Source organism: Scyliorhinus torazame, chromosome 15 (assembly GCF_047496885.1).
Source record: "Scyliorhinus torazame isolate Kashiwa2021f chromosome 15, sScyTor2.1, whole genome shotgun sequence".
Classification (NCBI taxonomy): Eukaryota; Metazoa; Chordata; class Chondrichthyes; order Carcharhiniformes; family Scyliorhinidae; genus Scyliorhinus; species Scyliorhinus torazame.
In genome coordinates this window covers 151,521,009-151,539,819 of record NC_092721.1, presented here as the reverse complement: position 1 = coordinate 151,539,819, position 18,811 = coordinate 151,521,009, and the positions used below count along the sequence as shown (strand labels likewise).

The window sequence follows — 18,811 nt, the reverse complement described above, 5'->3', positions numbered from 1 at the left end:
TCTTCACAGTGGAAGACATAAATAACATGCCAGTGACTGATGGAAATGAGGCTATGACAGGTGAGGACCTTGAGATAATTGTTATCACTAAGGAGGCAGTGATGGGCAAGCTAATGGGGCTAAAGGTAGACAAGTCTCCTGGCCATAATGGAATGCATCCCAGAGTGCTAAAAGAGATCGCTAGGGAAATTGCAAATGCACTAGTGATAATTTACCAAAATTCACTAGACTCTGGGGTGGTCCTGGCGGATTGGAAATTAGCAAACGTGACACCACTGTTTAAAAAAGGAGGTGGGTAGAAAGTGGGTAATTATAGGCCAATGAGCTTAACTTCAGTAGTAGGGAAGATGCTGGAATCTATCATCAAGGAAGAAATAGCAAGGCATCTGGATGGAAATTGTCCCATTGGGCAGACACAGCATGGGTTCATAAAGGGCAGGTTGTGCCTAACTAATTTAGTGGAATTTTTTGAGGACTTTACCAGTGCGGTAGATAACGGGGAGCCAATGGATGTGGTATATCTGTATTTCCAGAAAGCTTTTGACAAGGTGCCACACAAAAGATTGCTGCATAAGATAAAGATGCATGGCATTAAGGGTAAAGTAGTACCATGGATAGAGGATTGGTTAATTAATAGAAAGCAAAGAGTGGGGGTTAATGCGGTAATAGGTACAGTGACTGAGGGGAGCTCAGTGAATAGGACCAGGAATACTAAAAGGAATAAAACGGGAAGTAAAAACATTAATGGTAAGCGTCGCAGCTGGTTGTTACATGAAGATATGGGTTCAATGACAAGGAAAATTAGGAGAAACGTTAAGAGGAAATATAACTTAGGAGTGGTTACTGATCGAGGTGTTAAGATTCAGAACAGAGGTAAAAAAAACAACATAAGTGTACTTTACCTGAATGCTCGTAGTATTCGGAATAAGGTAAATGAGTTGATGGCGCAAATCATCGTGAATGACTATGATTTAGTAGCCATTACTGAAACATGGTTAAAGGATGGTCACGAATGGGAGTTAAATATCCGAGGGTATCAAACTATTCGGAAGGACAGAGTGGATGTTAAGGGAGGTGGTGTAGCTCTGTTAATTAAGGATGACATCCGGGCAATAGTAAGGGATGACATCGGTGCTATGCAGGATAAGGTTGAATCTATTTGGGTGGAAATCAGGAATAGTAAGGTGCAAAAATCACTGATAGGAGTAGTCTATAGGCCACCAAATAGTAACATTATGGTGGGGCAGGCAATAAACAAAGAAATAACTGATGCATGAAGAAATGGTACAACAGTTATCATGGGGGATTTTAATCTACATGTCGATTGGTTTAACCAGGTCTGTCAAGGCAGCCATGAGGAGGAGTTTACAGAATGTATTCGCGATAGTTTCCTAGAACAGTATGTAATGGAACCTACGAGGGAACAAGCGGTCCTAGATCTGGTCCTGTGTAATGAGACAGGATTGATTCAGGATCTCATAGTTAGGGATCCTCTCGGAAGGAGCGAACACAATATGGTGGAATTTAAAATACAGATGGAGGGTGAGAAGGTAAAATCAAACACTAGTGTTTTGTGCTTAAACTAAGGAGATTACAATGGGATGAGAGAAGAACTAGCCAAGGTAGACTGGGAGCAAAGACTTTATGGTGAAACAGTTGAGGAACAGTGGAGAACCTTCCAAGCGATTTTTCACAGTGCTCAGCAAAGGTTTATACCAACAAAAAGGAAGGACGGTAGAAGGAGGGAAAATCGACGGTGGATATCTAAGGAAATAAGGGAGAGTATCAAATTGAAGGAAAAAGCAAACAAAGTAGCAAAGATTAGTGGAAGACTAGAGGACTGGGAAATCTTTAGGGGGCAACAGAAAGCTGCTAAAAAAGCTATAAAGAAGAGTATCATAGAATCATAGAATTTACAGTGCAGAAGGAGGCCATTCGTCCCATCAAGTCTGCACCGGCTCTTGGAAAGAGCACCCTACCCAAGGTCCACACCTCCACCCTATCCCCATAACCCAGTAACCCCACCTAACAGTGAGGGCAATTTTGGACACTAAGGGCAATTCAGCATGGCCAATCCACCTAACCTGCACATCTTTGGACTGTGGGAGGAAACCGGAGCAGACAGTGACCGAAGCCGGGAATCGAACCTCGGACCCTGGAGCTGTGAAGCAATTGTGCTACCCACAATCTACCGTGCTGCCCCGGTAAAGAAGGCAAACACACATGGGATACAGGGTAATTATGTAAGATGGGTTTGAAATTGGCTTAGCTGTAGAAGAGAGGGTGATGACATTCAGCTGCTTTAGTGACTGAAAGCCAGTGTCCAGTGGCGTACCACAGGATGTTGGGTCCCCTATTATTCATCATTTATATAAACAACACACATGACTATGTGCCTGGGATGGAACATTTAAGTTATGAAGAGAGGTTGGATAGGCGGAGGTTGTTTTCATTGGAGCAGAGAAGACTGAGGGGTTACCTGATCGATGTCAAGATTATGAGGTGCATGGACAAGGTGGATCAGCATCAGCTGTACCCTTGGTTGAAGATCAGTCACGAGGAGACAAGTTCAAGCTAAGGGGCAAGATAGATTATGAGAGTAAACTTGCTCAGAATATGAAAACTGAAAGTAAAAGTTTCAACAAATATATAAAACAAAAAAGAGTGGCTACGGTAAATATTGATCCTTTAGAGGATGAGAAGGAAGATTTAATAATGGGAGATGAGGAAATGGCTGAGGAACTGAACAGGTTTTTTGGGTCGGTCTTCACAGTGGAAGACACAAATAACATGCCAGTGACTGATGGAAATGAGGCTATGACAGGTGAGGACCTTGAGAAGATTGTTATCACTAAGGAGGTGGTGATGGGCAAGCTAATGGGGCTAAAGGTAGACAAGTTTCCTGGCCCTGATGGAATGCATCCCAGAGCGCTTAAAGAGGTGGCTAGGGAAATTGCAAATGCACTAGTGATAATTTACCAAAATTCACTTGACTCTGGGGTGGTCCCGGCGGATTGGAAATTAGCAAACGTGACACCACTGTTTAAAAAAGGAGGCAGAAAGCGGGTAATTATAGGCCAGTGAGCTTAACTTTGGTAGTAGGGAAGATGCTGGAATCTATCATCAAGGAAGAAATAGCGAGGCATCTGGATGGAAATTGTCCCAATTGGCAGACGCAACATGGGTTCATAAAGGGCAGGTTGTGCCTAACTAATTTAGTGGAATTTTTTGAGGACATTACCAGTGCGGTAGATAACGGGGAGCCAATGGATGTGGTATATCTGGATCTCCAGAAAGCTTTTGACAAGGTGCCACACAAAAGGCTGCTGCATAAGATAAAGATGCATGGCATTAAGGGTAAAGTAATAGCATGGATAGAGGATTGGTTACTTAATAGAAAGCAAAGAGTGGGGATTAATGGGTGTTTCTCTGGTTGGCAATCAGTAGCTAGTGGTGTACTTCAGGAATCAGTGTTGGGCCCACAATTGTTCACAATTTACAAAGATGTTTGGAGTTGGGGACCAAGGGCAATGTGTCCAAGTTTGCAGATGACACTAAGATAAGTGGAAAAGCAAAAAGTGCAGAGGATACTGGAAGTCTGCAGAGGGATTTGGATAGGCTAAGTGAATGGGCTAGGGTCTGGCAGATGGAATACAATGTTGACAAATGTGAGGTTATCCATTTTGGTAGGAATAACAGCAAAAGGGATTATTTTAAAATGATAAAATATTCAAACAAGCTGCTGTGCAGAGAGACCTGGGTGTGCTAGTGCATGAGTCGCAAAAAGTTGGTTTACAGGTGCAACAGATGATTCAGGAGGCAAATGGAATTTTGTCCTTCATTGCTAGAGGGATGGAGTTTAAGACTAGGGAGGTTGTGCTGCAATTGTATAAGGTGTTAGTGAGGCCACACCTGGAGTATTGAGTTCAGTTTTGGTCTCCTTACTTGAGAAAGGATGTATTGGCACTGGAGGGTGTGCAGAGGAGATTCACTAGGTTAATCCCAGAGCTGAAAGGGTTGGATTATGAGGAGGGGTTGAGTAGACTGGGACTGTACTCGTTGGAATTTAGAAGGATGAGGGGGGATCTTATAGAAACATATAAAATTATGAAGGGAATAGATAGGATCGATGTGGGCAGGTTGTTTCCACTGGCGGGTGAAAGCAGAACGAGGGGGCATAGCCTCAAAATAAGCGGAAGTAGATTTAGGACTGAGTTTAGGAGGAACATCTTCACCCAAAGAGTTGTGAATCTATGGAATTCCTTGCCCAATGAAGCAGTAGAGGCTCCTTCATTAAATGTTTTTAAGATAAAGATAGATAGTTTTTTGAAGAATAAAGGGATTAAGGGTTATGGTGTTCAGGCCGGAAAGTGGAGCTGAGTCCACAAAAGATCAGCCATGAACTCATTGAATGGTGGAGCAGGCTCGAGGGGCCAGATGGCCTACTCCTGCTCCTAGTTCTTACGTTCTTATGTTCTCTGGTTGGCAATTAGTAGCTAGTGGTGTCCCTCAGGGATCAGTGTTGGGCACACAATTGTTCACAATTTACATAGATGGTTTGGAGTTGGGGACCAAGTGCAAGGTGTCCAAGTTTGCAGATGACACTAAGATGAGTGGTAAAGCAAAAGGTGCAGATGATACCGGAAGTCTGCAGAGGGATTTGGACAGTTTAAGTGAATGGGCTAGGGTCTGGCAGATGGAATACATTATTGACAAATGTGAGGTTGTCCATTTTGGTAGGAATAACAGCAAAAAGGATTTTTATTTAAATGATAAAATATTAAAACATGTTGCTGTGCAGAGAGACCTGGGTGTCCTAGTGCATGAGTCGCAAAAAGTTGGTTTACAGGTGCAACAGGTGATTAAGAAGGCAAATGGAGTTTTGTCCTTCATTGGAAGAGGGATGGAGTTTCAGACTAGGGAGGTTATGCTGCAATTGTATAAGGTGTTAGTGAGGCCACACCTGGAGTATTGTGTTCAATTTTGGTCTCCTTACCAGAGAAAGGACGTACTGGTGCTGGAGGGTGTGCAGAAGAGATTCACTATTCACTAGGTTAATCCCAGAGCTGAAGGTGTTGGATTACGAGGAGAGGTTGAGTAGACTGGGACTGTACTCGTTGGAATTTACAAGGATACGGGGGGGGATCTTATAGAAACATATAAAATTATGAAGGGAATAGATAGGATAGATGTGGGCAGGTTGTTTCCACTGGCGGGTGAAAGCAGAACTTGGGGACATAGCCTCAAAATAAGGGGAAATAGATTTAGGTCTGAGCTTAGGAGGAACATCTTCACCCGAAGGGTTGTGAATCTATGGGGCAGGGTACTCCGTGAATCAGCGCAATGGCCGGGGCTCCAAAAACGGCATGAATCACTCCGGCGTTCGCCCCCCCTGAATCGTCACCAATTCTGCAGCCCGGAATGAGCTAGTATCTGCGTGACGCCATTCGCGTCGGCGTCACCCATCACGGACGTCACTGCACAAGACCGCAGAAACCCCCCCGAGACCGGCAAAATGTCCGCCCGCCACGCAGCGCCAACTGAGAACCCCACTGCCTGCCCCCTCTCCCCCTTCCTCCTTCCCCCATCCCCTTCCCCCATATCCACCCATACCCCTCTTCTCCCATATCCCCCGTCCCCATATCACCCCTTCCCCCATATCCCCCCTTTCCCCATATACCCCTTCCCCCATATCCCCCCTTTCCCCATATACCCCTTCTCCCATATCCCCCCTTCCCCCATACCCACCTTCCCCATATCCCTCTTCCCCATATCCCCTTCCCCATATCCCCCTTCCCCATATCCCCCTTCCCCATATCCCCCCATACCCTACCTTCCCGCATATCCCCCATATTTGATTTGATTTGATTTACTATTGTCACATGTATGCAGTGAAAAGTATTGTTTCTTGCATGCTATACAGACAACACATACCATACATAGGGAAGGAAGGAGAGACTGCAGAATATAATGTTACAGTTATAGTAAGGTGTAGAGAAAAGATCAACTTAATGCGAGGTAGGTCCATTCAAAAGTCGGATGGCAGCAGGGAAGAAGCTGTCCTTGAGTCGGTTGGTACGTGACCTCAAACTTTGGTATCTTTTTCCTGACGGAAGAAGGTGGAAGAGAGTATGTCCGTGTTGCGTGGGGTCCTTAATTATGTTGGCTGCCTTTCTGAGGCAGCGGGAATTATAGATAGAGTCAATGGATGGGAGGCTGGTTTGCGTGATGGACTGGGCTACATTCACAACCTTTTGTAGTTTCCTGCGGTCTTGGGCAGAGCAGGCTCCATACCAAGCTGTGATACAACCAGAAAGAATGCTTTCTATGGTGCATCTGTAGAAGTTGGTGAGGGTTGTAGCTGACATGCCACATTTCCTTAGTCTTCTGAGAAAATACAGTCGTTGGTGGTCTTTCTTAACTATAGTGTAGGCATGTGGGGACCAGGACAGGCTGTTGGTGATCTGTACACCTAAAAACTTGAAGCTCTCGACCTTTCTACTTTGTTCCCATTGATGTAGATTGGGGCATGTTCTCCACTACGCTTCCTGAAGTCGATGACAATCTCCTTCATTTTGTTGACATTGAGGGAGAGATTATTGTCGTCGCACCAGTTCACCAGATCCTCTATATCATTCCTATACTCTGTCTCGTCATTGATTGAAATCCGACCCCATATCCCCCTTTCCCCCATATCCCCATTCCCCATACATCCCATACCCCCCACATCCCCCATACCCTCCCTCTCCCATATCACCCTTGCCCCATATCCCCCCTTCCCCCATATCCCCTTCCCCCATATCCCCATTCCCCCATACCCCCCATACCCCCCACATCCCCATATACCCTCCTTCGCCCATATCCCCCTTATCCCATATCCCCCTTCCCCCATATTCCCCATTTGAGGGGATATGGGGAAGGGGGATATGGGGGAAGGGGTTATATGGGGGAAGGGGGATATGGGGGAAGGGGGATATGGGGAATGGGGATATGGGGGAAGGGGGATATGGGTGATATGGGGGAAGGGGTGATATGGGAGAAGGGGGATATGGAGGAAGGGTGGATATGGGGGAAGGTGGCTATGGGGGATGGGGGGATATGGGGAAGGGAGGTTATATGGGAAGGGGGATATGGGGGGTTATGGGGGGAAGCGGGGAATTGGGGGAAGGGGGCTTTGGGGAAGGGGTGATATGAGGGGAAGGGGGATATGGGTGAAGGGGGGACAGATCCAGCCCATCAGGCATACGACGCCCCCAGGTCGTTCCAGGGCGGCCACGAGCCAGGGACAGACCTGGAGCACCAGGCGGACGCCGCCCACATCTAGTGCGAATGCGGCGACGCCGGCGGGCCACACCCAGCGATGAAGAGGGCAACCACAGCAACAGGCCCCCCTCGCAGCCGACCCAGGACGCTGAAGTCCAGGACACTGACGCACACGGCACCCACACATAGGGGACGGATGGACAGGAATCACCACTCCAGGGGACCCCGGACTTCAGGTCGGATGAGGAGCACGCCATTATGCCACTGCTATCTCCTAAACCCTCCACCATCGCAGAGACACTCACCTCGGTTGGGCACTTTATCAATGTGGCATCTGGGACACTAACTGGTGCGCACAACACAGCCGTCCCGGTACAGCAGGTGGAGGCAGGAGCAGCCGAGGGGCCGGGCGGTCGGAGGGCAGCTCGGCCCTAGCAACCATCTGCCGCCCAGGTCCCGGGTTCCTGGAGTTACCACACCCACCCATAGACACGATGCAGGCACGGACCAAGGGACGATCGAAGGGGGTGACGGCCGGCTTGCGGCAGCTGCAGACAAAGGTGGAGGAGTCCATCCGCATGCAGGAGCAGGTAGTGGTGCCGGTCATGCAAGCCACCCAGGCTGGCACCGCACGGGTGGCATCTGCAGTGGAGGCAATGGGTCCGACGGGTGTCAGACATGGGTCGCAGTATGCAAGGTGTGGGACTTTCATGGCCCAGGACATGGCTGCCCTCTCACAGGCAGCCATGAGCCAGAGCCAGCAGCAGATCGCAGAGGCACTCAACGCCGTGGCCCAGTCTCTGCAGGCCATCACTGAGGGCATCGGCGCCATTGCCCAGGCGTCGCCCAGACACAGCCAGGGATGGCCAACTCCCTGAGCTCCATGGCTGCAAACTTGCAGATCCTTGTTGATACCCGGGCGGCTCTCCAGGACTGGCAATGCTAGGATCGGGGGGGGGGGGGGGCGCGGGCAGGACAGGTTGGCAGCTCGCCATCCCAGTCGCCCGAGCCACAGCCTGGCCCATCTAGGCCGGGCCGCCCCAGGAAACGGCCGCCAAAGGGGTCCCTAGTCACAGGGCAGGAATCACAGGAGTCCACCTCCAGGTCTGCTGTACTGTCTGGGGAACCACCTAGACATAGTCATAGGGCCCGTAAGGCCAAACAATTAGGTTGGCATGGGTGCAGGGCATAGATTAGTTCTGGGACTAGGGCACGTGCATGAACAGTTTGTTATTAATATCACTTGCACACCAACAGAAGTTGCCTTTGTGCTCTGTCCGATGCATGCGGGGATGGGGTGTGAGGTGAGCGCCAGTGTGTGTGTGAGGCGTGATAGAACGTCGGCCTCAGGTGAGTGTGCCCCCCTCTCCCCCCACGTCATCCTCGCCATCCCCCCGGGCAGACGACGGGACTGTGCGATGCAGTGTCACGGCCGCATGCAGGGACGGTCCGGGTGGAGGGTGGTACTGTGGCCATGGGTCAGACATTGTCCAACGATGTAGAGCCCAGAGCTCATCGCAGGGTGGGTTGTCATCATCCTCCATGGCCTGAAATAGACACGCTTCCACCGGCGACTGTGTGAGCCCGGCCCGTTGTGCCGTAGGTGTATGTGCAATGGGGGGAAGTGTACATGCGGGTGGGGTGCAGGTGGTTGGTGTTGGGCGGGTGGGGTAAGGGTGGTTGGTATTGGGTGGGTGGGGTGAGGGTGGTAGGCTGGTGCTATAGTATGCAGTCTGTGCCCATACTCGCTCCCCTAGTCCGTGAAGCGGGCGGCTATCAGCCTGTCCCATGCCCGGTGGCCCAGCCGGTAAGGGTGGGCAGCCTCCCGTCCATGTCCAGCCCATCTGTCCTGTCCATTGCCCCCATTCTCCTCATCTGGGGAGAACTGCACCTTGTCTTGCTGCTCCTCCCCTTCCCCCTCCTCCAGCCGCCCAGGCTGGAGGGCCGCCCTCACGACAGGACGAGGAGGAGGAGGAGGAGGTGGTGATCCCACGGTGACGGAGATGCCCGATGAGGCGTCGTGTGTATGGGCCCCGCTCGTCGTACCAGGACCTCATGGACTGGGCATGCAGGAGGAGACTCCGGATAAGCCGGGAAACCGTGGCACACATCTGCCACCTGATGGCGCACCTGGCACCCCATGGCCATCAAGGTTACGGTGGCCCTGAACTTTTATGCCACGGGGTCATTCCAGGTCCCGAGTGGGGACCTGTCCGGCATTTCGCAGTCTTTGTTGCACCAGTGCATCCGGGAAGTGACAGATGCCCTACATGCCATTGCGGACCGCTACATCCAGTTCCCTGTGCACCGTGCCAGCCAGGATGCCCAGACAGTGGGCTTTGCTGCGGCGGCCAGGGTGCCCATGGTCCAGGGGGCGATCGATGGGATGCACGTCGCCGTGCGGCCGCCTGCGGATAACAGGGCCGTGTTCACGAATTGGAAGGTGACCTATTCCATGAACAGTCACGTGGTCTGTGACCACCGCATGATGATCCTGCACGTCTGCGCCCGGTACACGGGCAGTGTACATGACTCATTCGTATTGGCACAATCTTTTATCCCCACCATGTCCAATGGACGCCACCTCCCCCCCGCGGCTGAGGAGGTTGGTTTCTGGGCGACAGGGGTTACCCGTTGCGGTCGTGGCTGATGACGCCTATACGGAGGCCACAGACTGACGCGGAGAACCGCTACAACGATGCCCACGCAGCGACCAGGGATGTGATAGAGAGGTGCTTTGAGCTGCTAAAGATGCACTTCAGCTGCCTGGACTGCTCTGGAGGGGCCCTCCAGTACCCGTCAGATAGGGTCGGCCGCATTGTTGTGGTCTGCTGCGTCCTGCACAACATAGCCCAGCAGTGGGGCGATGTGCTGGAGGCAGAGGAGGGGGAAGGGGAGGAGCAGCAAGACGAGGCGCAGACCTCCCCAGATGAGGAGGATGGGGGCAATGGTCAGGACAGACGGGCTGGACATGGACGGGAGGCTGCCCACCGTCACCGGCTGGGCCAGCGGGCATGGGACAGGCTGATAGCTGCCCGCTTCACGGACTAGGGGGGGCGTGGGAATTGCCGAGTATGGACACAGACTGCACACTACGGGACCAGCCGACCACCCTCACTCCACCCACCCACCAGCCTACCACCCTCACCCCACCCACCCACCACCAACCACCCTCACCCCACCCACCCACCCACCACCAACCACCCTCACCCCACCAACCAACACCAACCACCCTCACGCCACCCGCATGCACACCACCCCTCCATTGCACATTTACCTGCGGCACAAAAGACCGGGCTCACACGGTTGCCGGTGGAAGCGGGTCTATTGCAGGCCATGGAGTTTGATGACAACCCGCTCTGCGATGAGCTCTGGGCTCTACATCGTTGGACAATGTCTGACCCATGGCCACAGTACCACCCTCCACCCAGACCGTCCCGCATGCGGCCGTGATACTGCAGCGCACAGTCCCGTCGTCTGCCCAGGGGGGTGGCGAGGGTGACTCGGGGGGAGGGGGGGCACACTCACCTGAGGCCAACGTTCTATAACCCCTCACACACGCACTGGCGCTCACCTCACACCACACCCCTGCACGCATCGGACAGAGCACAAATGCAGCTTCTGTAGGTGTGAAAGTGATTTTAATAACAAACTGGTCATACACGTGCCCTAGACACTATAACTAATCTGTGCCCTTCACCCGTGCCAACTTACTCAGTGTTTAATTGTTTGGCCTTACGGGCCCTATGACTATGTCTAGGTGGTTCCCCAGACGGTACAGCAGAACTGGAGGTGGACTCCTGTGATTTCTGCCCTGTGACTAGGGACCCCTTTGGCGGCCGTTTCCTGGGACGGCCCGGCCTAGATGGGCCAGGCTGTGGCTCGGGCGACTGGGCTGGTGAACTGCCAGCCTGTCCTGCCCGTTGCCCACCAGATGCACCTGGGACGGAAGGGGGGGAGTGCGAGATGTGGCGGTGTCCCTGGGCCTCCCCTGCAGGGGGAATCGGGAAGGGTCCCAGCACCTCCTCCTCCCTCAGGGTGCCCGATGGCCCCCAGGCCTCTACATGGGTCGGGGATGCGAACGTCCCCCCAACGCCTGGCACTGCCAGTCCTGGAGGCCCGCCCTGGCATCATCAAGGGCCTGTAAGTTTGCAGCCATGGAGTTCAGGGAGTTGGCCATCCCTGTCTGTGTCTGGGCGATGCCGTCCAGCACCTGGGCAATGGCGCCAATGGCCCCAGTGATGGCCTGCTGAGACTGGACCATTGCCTGCTGAGACTGGGCCATTGCCTGCTGAGACTGGGCCAGGGCCTGCAGAAACTGGCCCAAGGCCTGCTGGGACTGGGCCACGGCGTTGAGTGCCCCTGCGATCTGCTGCTGGCTCTGGCTCATGCCTTCCTGTGAGAGGGCAGCCATGTTTTGGGCCACAGACGCTGCCTGCACGGAAAGTCCCAGGCCTTGCATACTGCTCCCCATGTCTGACACCATCACCCCCATTGCCTCCACCGCGGATGCCACTCGTGCGGTTTCGGCCTGGGTGGCACGTACGGCTGGCACCACTCCCAGTTCCTGGACGCGGGTGGATTCCTCCACCTGCGTCTGCAGCTGCCGCAAGCCGGCCGTCACCCCCTTCGATCGACCCTTGGTCCGTGACTGCATCGGGTCTATGGGTGTGTGTGGAAACACCAGGAACCCGGGACCTGTCTGGACAGCAGATGGTTGCTTGCGCTGGGCTGTCCTCCGACCACCCGGCCCCTCGGCTGCTCCTGCCTCCACCTGCTGTACAGGGATGGCTGTTTTGTGTACACCAGTTAGTGTCCCAGATGCCTCACCGCTAAAGTGCCCAACCGAGGTGAGTATCTCTGCGATGGTGGAGTGTGTAGGAGTTAGCAGTGGTGTAGTGTCGTGCTCCTCATCTGACCCAAAATCCAGGGTCCCCTGGAGTGGTGGTTCTTGTCCAACCGTCCCCTGCGTCTGGGTATCGTGTGCGTCAGTGTCCTGTGCGTCAGTGTCCTGTGCGTCAGTGTCCTGTGCGTCAGTGTCCTGGGTAGGTGTTTCCTGGGTAGCTGTGTCCTGGGTAGGTGTGTCCTGGGTAGCTGTGTCCTGGGTAGGTGTGTCCTGGGTAGGTGTTTCCTAGCTAGGTGTGTCCTGGGTAGGTGTGTCCTGGGTAGGTGTGTCCTGGGTAGGTGTTTCCTAGCTAGGTGTGTCCTGGGTAGGTGTGTCCTAGCTAGGTGTGTCCTGGGTAGGTGTGTCCTGGGTAGGTGTGTCCTGGGTAGGTGTTTCCTAGCTAGGTGTGTCCTGGGTAGGTGTGTCCTAGCTAGGTGTGTCCTGGGTAGCTGTGTCCTGGGTAGGTGTGTCCTGGGTAGGTGTTTCCTAGCTAGGTGTGTCCTGGGTAGGTGTGTCCTGGGTAGATGTGCCCTGGGTAGGTGTGTCCTGGGTAGGTGTGCCCTGGGTAGGTGTGCCCTGGATAGGTGTGCCCTGGGTAGGTGTTTCCTAGCTAGGTGTGTCCTGGGTAGGTGTGCCCTGGGTAGGTGTGTCCTGGGTAGGTGTGGCCTGGGTAGGTGTGCCCTGGGTAGGTGTGCCCTGGGTAGGTGTTCCCTGGGTAGGTGTTTCCTAGCTAGGTGTGCCCTGGGTAGGTGTGCCCTGGGTAGGTGTGTCCTGGGTAGGTGTGTCCTGGGTAGCTGTGTCCTGGGTAGGTGTGGCCTGGGTAGGTGTGTCCTGGGTAGGTGTGTCCTGGGTAGGTGTTTCCTAGCTAGGTGTGTCCTGGGTAGGTGTTTCCTAGCTAGGTGTGCCCTGGGTAGGTGTGCCCTGGGTAGGTGTGTCCTGGGTAGGTGTGTCCTGGGTAGCTGTGTCCTGGGTAGGTGTGGCCTGGGTAGGTGTGTCTTGGGTAGGTGTGTCCTGGGTAGGTGTTTCCTAGCTAGGTGTGCCCTGGGTAGGTGTGTCCTGGGTAGGTGTGTCCTGGGTAGGTGTGTCCTGGGTAGGTGTTTCCTAGCTAGGTGTGTCCTGGGTAGGTGTGCCCTGGGTAGGTGTGCCCTGGGTAGGTGTGCCCTGGGTAGGTGTGCCCTGGGTAGGTGTTTCCTAGCTAGGTGTGTCCTGGGTAGGTGTGCCCTGGGTAGGTGTGTCCTGGGTAGGTGTGGCCTGGGTAGGTGTGCCCTGGGTAGGTGTGCCCTGGGTAGGTGTGCCCTGGGTAGGTGTTTCCTAGCTAGGTGTGTCCTGGGTAGGTGTGCCCTGGGTAGGTGTGTCCTGGGTAGGTGTGTCCTGGGTAGGTGTGGCCTGGGTAGGTGTGCCCTGGGTAGGTGTGCCCTGGGTAGGTGTGCCCTGGGTAGGTGTGCCCTGGGAAGGTGTTTCCTAGCTAGGTGTGCCCTGGGTAGGTGTGCCCTGGGTAGGTGTGTCCTGGGCAGGTGTGTCCTGGGTAGGTGTGTCCTGGGTAGGTGTGTCCTGGGTAGGTGTGCCCTGGGTAGGTGTGTCCTGGGTAGGTGTGTCCTGGGTAGGTGTGCCCTGGGTAGGTGTGCCCTGGGTAGGTGTTTCCTAGCTAGGTGTGTCCTGGGTAGGTGTGCCCTGGGTAGGTATGTCCTGGGTAGGTGTGTCCTGGGTAGGTGTGGCCTGGGTAGGTGTGTCCTGGGTAGGTGTGTCCTGGGTAGGTGTGGCCTGGGTAGGTGTGTCCTGGGTAGGTGTGTCCTGGGTAGGTGTGTCCTGGGTAGGTGTGCCCTGGGTAGGTGTGTCCTGGGCAGGTGTGTCCTGGGTAGGTGTGGCCTGGGTAGGTGTGTCCTGGGTAGGTGTGTCCTAGCTAGGTGTGTCCTGGGTAGGTGTGCCCTGGGTAGGTGTGTCCTGGGTAGGTGTGTCCTGGGTAGGTGTGGCCTGGATCGGCTGCGACGGGGGCCTGTTCCTGTGGCTGCCCCCTGCGGCCGTGTCCGGGGTACAGGGCCTCCGTCCTCTGCTCCACTACGTCCAGGAGCGCCTCAATGTCCCACTCCTGGAACCTCGGCGCTGTGCGGCGGGCCGCCATTTTGACGGGTCTCCGGGGCGGGGTGGCCGTCTTTTGTGCTGCGACGCCGCGCGGTGTCACTGATGGCGCTCGCGTCCGTGATGAATGATGCTGTCGCGAATGGCATTACGCCGCTGCTAGCCTATTCCGGGCCGCAGAATTTGCAACATTTCGGGGGGCCCGACGCCGGAGTGATTCGCGTCGTTTTTGGCGCCGGGTTCGGCCCATCGCGCCAAATAGCGGGGAATCTTACATTTCACTAAGTCACAGAAATTAGCTGCATCTTGTCCCTTTCTCTATCTTGATTGAATGTTAAGGTCCAATGTGACCGCGTAGATTTCAGAAATAGCAGTGAAAGAACCATCAGTGTCAGTGATACGTATTGTTTTCCTTAACGCCAATGTGTTAAGAGTCGAATAAAGTTGATCACAAGTTCCACAAGTATTACGTATTTAAAGCTTGCTTTGTCTTTCTAAAGGGAAAGAGGGAATGCTGCGGTGCATCCCCGACCTGGTTGGGAGAGGAACACTATCACCCGAATCCCAGCGAGAGCGGAGCCAAGCCGGCTTAACCAGCCTCACTGCAGGCCAGAGATCCCAGCTCAGTGAATTAAATGCTTCTTACAAGGGCAGGTTTAATTTCCCATTCGTGATCTGTGTCCGGATGAATGACAAGGAAACTATAATCCAACAGCTCGGCAGCAGGATCCGCAACAGCCCAGAGCAGGAGCTCCAGACCGGGATCCAGGAGGTTAAAAAAATCTGCCATCTGCGCCTTTTGGACATCTCCAGCTAAGTAGCCCAGGCCACCAAGCTTTAATAAGAAGGGCTGCCTGTCAGAGAGGTTCAAAATAGCAAGAGAGAACAAATAATGTGGAGAATCAGCCCGTCACTCTCAAAATGAAATGTGCAAACCTCGAGTAGAATGTAGAATGTGACATCACAAATTGAATGTATCGCTTTAAGAGGCTAATAAATGCAGCAAAACTAGAATTTATTCTGTTTGTTGAGCTTCATTTTGTCTTACACTAGTAAGAATTGAAACATACTTGCACATTATTTCCACCCCTTCCCTAATATTACAACCTCATTTTACTAGTGTGAATGGTTATTCTTTCATGAACGTATCGTCTCCGAAGATACCCTTAGTCTGACTGTACAAAATGCAGAAAGCCAAGCCCTAAACCAGCTGCCTGTGTCTCACTAGGTGTCTTGTTTCTGCATCAGAAGATTACGAGTTAAAACCCCACTCATGTGTTTCAAATATGGATATCTGTGCCGACTGTCCAGTGGCATCGTTTTAGAGATCAAGTGAGATGCCCTTTCTAGGTTACAGCTGGGTATGGAAGGACAAGAATAGGTGAATTCTCCTGCTGTCCTAACCATAATTCTCAGCTAACATCAAAAAATGATTCTGGACAATTTCACATTGTGTGTGGGACTGTATGGCTGCTGTGTCTCTACATTACAACAGTAACGACACTTCAAAGGTGTATTTCATTGACTACATTTTAAAAAATTTATTGGATGTGGGAGTCACTGGCTGGACCATTTCAGAGGGCATTTGATTACAGTGGACCTGGAGTCACATGTAGACTAGGTAAGGACGGCAGATTTCCACTTCCCTAAGTGGACCAGATGTTTTTTTATAAAACGACAGTGGTTTCATGGTCATCGTTAGACTTTTAATTCCAGAATTTTATTGAATTCAAATTCCACCATCTGCAATGGTGGTATCTGAATCCGGATCTCCAGAACATTACCCTGGGTCACTAGTCTAGTGACAGCACCACTATACCACTGCATCCCTATAGTGCATTAGAATGCCCTGAGGTTGTAGACATCTATCATTCTCTCCTCATATTTCCATGCACTTGAAGAGGTGCCTTTTCACATCGCCCCTGAATGACCTGTCTCTAATTTTAAGGTTCTGGATTTCTTTAATTATTGTCCACTCCTCAGTTAGATTGTCCCTTTGCCTTCTATTCTCCAGGGGACATAAGCTGAGTCATCATAGTTAAACCTTTTGATCCTGGTATCAAAATGGTGAATCTGTGCTGTACCCACTTCAGGACCAATTTATGTTTCCTGAGGTGCAATGTCCCCAAACTGAATTAAATGCTCCAGATATGGACTAACCAAAGTTTTATACAACTGTAGTATAACTTGCAAGCCTTTGTATCCTAGTCTCCTTGTGATAAAATGTAACATTCTATAATGTTTTTGCATTTATCTACTACCTTTAATGATTTACATACAGGGATTCCTAAATCCCTCTACTCATGAGAACTAAAGAATATAAAAATTGGAGAAGCAACCTTTTCGATCCTTGAGCCTGCACTGCCATCCAGTGGTATCGTGCTGATTTGATCAAAGCCTCAACTCCATTTTCCTTCCTGCCCCCATAATCCTTGAGTGTCTTGTCAATCAAAAAGCAGTCTAACACAGCCTTGAATATACTTAATGACCCCAATGATAATTGAGCTAGAGAATTTCAAAGATTAGCAACTGAGTGAAGAACTTCCTCCTCATCTCCCACTTAATGAGAGATAACTTATTCGGCAACTGTCCTCTGGTTCTAGATTCCTCTACAAGTGGAAACATTCAACGTTCACCTGTAAAGCACTCGTGGAATCTTGTATGTATCAATAGGATCACATCTCATTCCTCTGAACTCCAATGAATTACTCAGAGGGCAACCCTTTCATTCCAGGAATCAACCAAGTGCACCTTTTCTGTACTGCTTCCAATGCAAGTATGTCCCTCCTTAAAGATTTGTCAGTAAGGTAAAGTCACCATAGTCCCAATGACCATAGGTTGCTTTTCCCTTTCATAAAACCATGTCAACTCTGCTAGATTGTGTTATGATTCACAAATGTCCCGCCACTACTTCCTTAATAATGGCATTATCCCAATGCCAGATGTTCGATTAGTTGGCTGATAAGTTGGTGATTTTGCCTCCCTCCTTTCTTGAACAGGGTTGGTACATTTATGGTGATCCAAACCACTGCGCTCTTCCCAGAGTCAAGGGAATTTTGGACGATTACAAACGATGCGTCCACTGTCTCTGCAGCCACTTCTTTTAAGAACTTAGTTGGCAGGCTGTCAGGCCCAGGGGACTTGTCAACATTTAGTCTCATTCATTGTCTCTTTTTCTCTAGTGATAGTGATTGTTTTAAGTTCCTCACTTCCTTTTGCCCTTTGATTATCTACTATTCTTGGGATGCTTTTAGCGTCTTCTACCATGAAGACAGATATTAAATACGTTCAACGTCTTTGCTTTTCCCTTTGTTTCCCATTGGTAATCCTCCAGTCACATCCTCTAATGGACCAGTATTTACTTTATCGATTTACTTGGAGAAGTTCTTTCTGTCTCTTGTCATATTTCTTGCTAGTTTACTCTCAAATCCTAATTTCTCCCACTTTATTATTTTTGTCATCCTTTATTGGTTTCTAAAATGTTCTCAATCTTCTGGGAAAATCTTCACGCCATTGTATGCCTTTTCCTTCTATTTGATACCATTTTTTATGTCCTTAGGTTGGCGCAGATGGTTTATCCTTTTCATCAAAACTTTCTTTCTCAGTGGAATATATCTTTATTGGGAATTATGAAATATCTCCTTAAATGTCTGTCGCTGCTTTTCTGCTGTTCTACCGATTAACTTATTTTTCCAGTCTGCTCGAGCCAAATCAGCCTTCATACCTTTATAATTGCCTTCACTAAAGTTTAAGACATTAATTTGTGACCCCAGTTTGTCACCCTGAAACTGAATGTGAAATGCGATTATGTTATATTCACTCTTGTCTAATGGATCATTCTCAGTTGGATCATTTATTCATCCTCTCTCATTGCACATTCCTATGTCAAAAATAACCTGCATCTCTCAAAGGCATTGTTTCAAGTCCCACATTGGGTAATGTTTTTTTATGGGGAGATGGTGGCATAATGTCACTAGACTAATAATTCAGAGGCCCGGGCTAGTGATCTGGGGCAAGGGTTTAAATTCCACCACAGCAGCTGGTGGAATTTAAATGCAATTAATAAATCTGGAATATAAAGCTGAAGAAACAACCCATCTACTTCATTAATGTCCTTTAGGCAAGGAAATCTGCTGTCCTTTCCTGGCGTGGCCAACATGTGACTCCAATATGGCTGACTCTGATGTGCCTTCTGATGGAGCATAGCAAGCCAATCAGTTCAAGGGCAATTAGGGATGGGTGGCAAATGCTGACCTTGTCAGAGACGCCCACAGCCCATGAAAGAACAAACAAAAAAGCTTGCTCCCTGGTTCAATGTATTTTTCTAATAAATGGTTCCAGATACACTTTGTGAACTCACCAATTATAAAGGGAATAATTGGCACCAAAGGACAGACACACTAGCATATCAGATATTAAACAAAGATAGTTACAGATACTATGCTTGTTTCTACAGAACTCCAGAAGCTCCAGGACCGGAGAAAATAAAGAGAAGAGAAGAAAGAGAAGGAAAGAGAACAGCCATGAGGACTTCCTTCATCATGATCAACATACTGTTTATGGACATTTGGTTGCGTGTGAACGCGA

General features: G+C 50.9%; 1 long non-coding RNA gene across 1 annotated transcript in view; it reads left to right on the top strand.

Moving 5' to 3' along the window:
• Positions 1 to 15,242, top strand: part of LOC140391903 (uncharacterized) — a 37,287-nt gene extending 22,045 nt beyond the window's left edge. The window contains exon 2 of the long non-coding RNA XR_011935205.1: positions 14,725 to 15,242. This is a non-coding gene — a long non-coding RNA (uncharacterized lncRNA). The remainder of the gene's footprint in view (positions 1 to 14,724) is intronic.
• Positions 15,243 to 18,811: the final 3,569 nt, after the last annotated feature.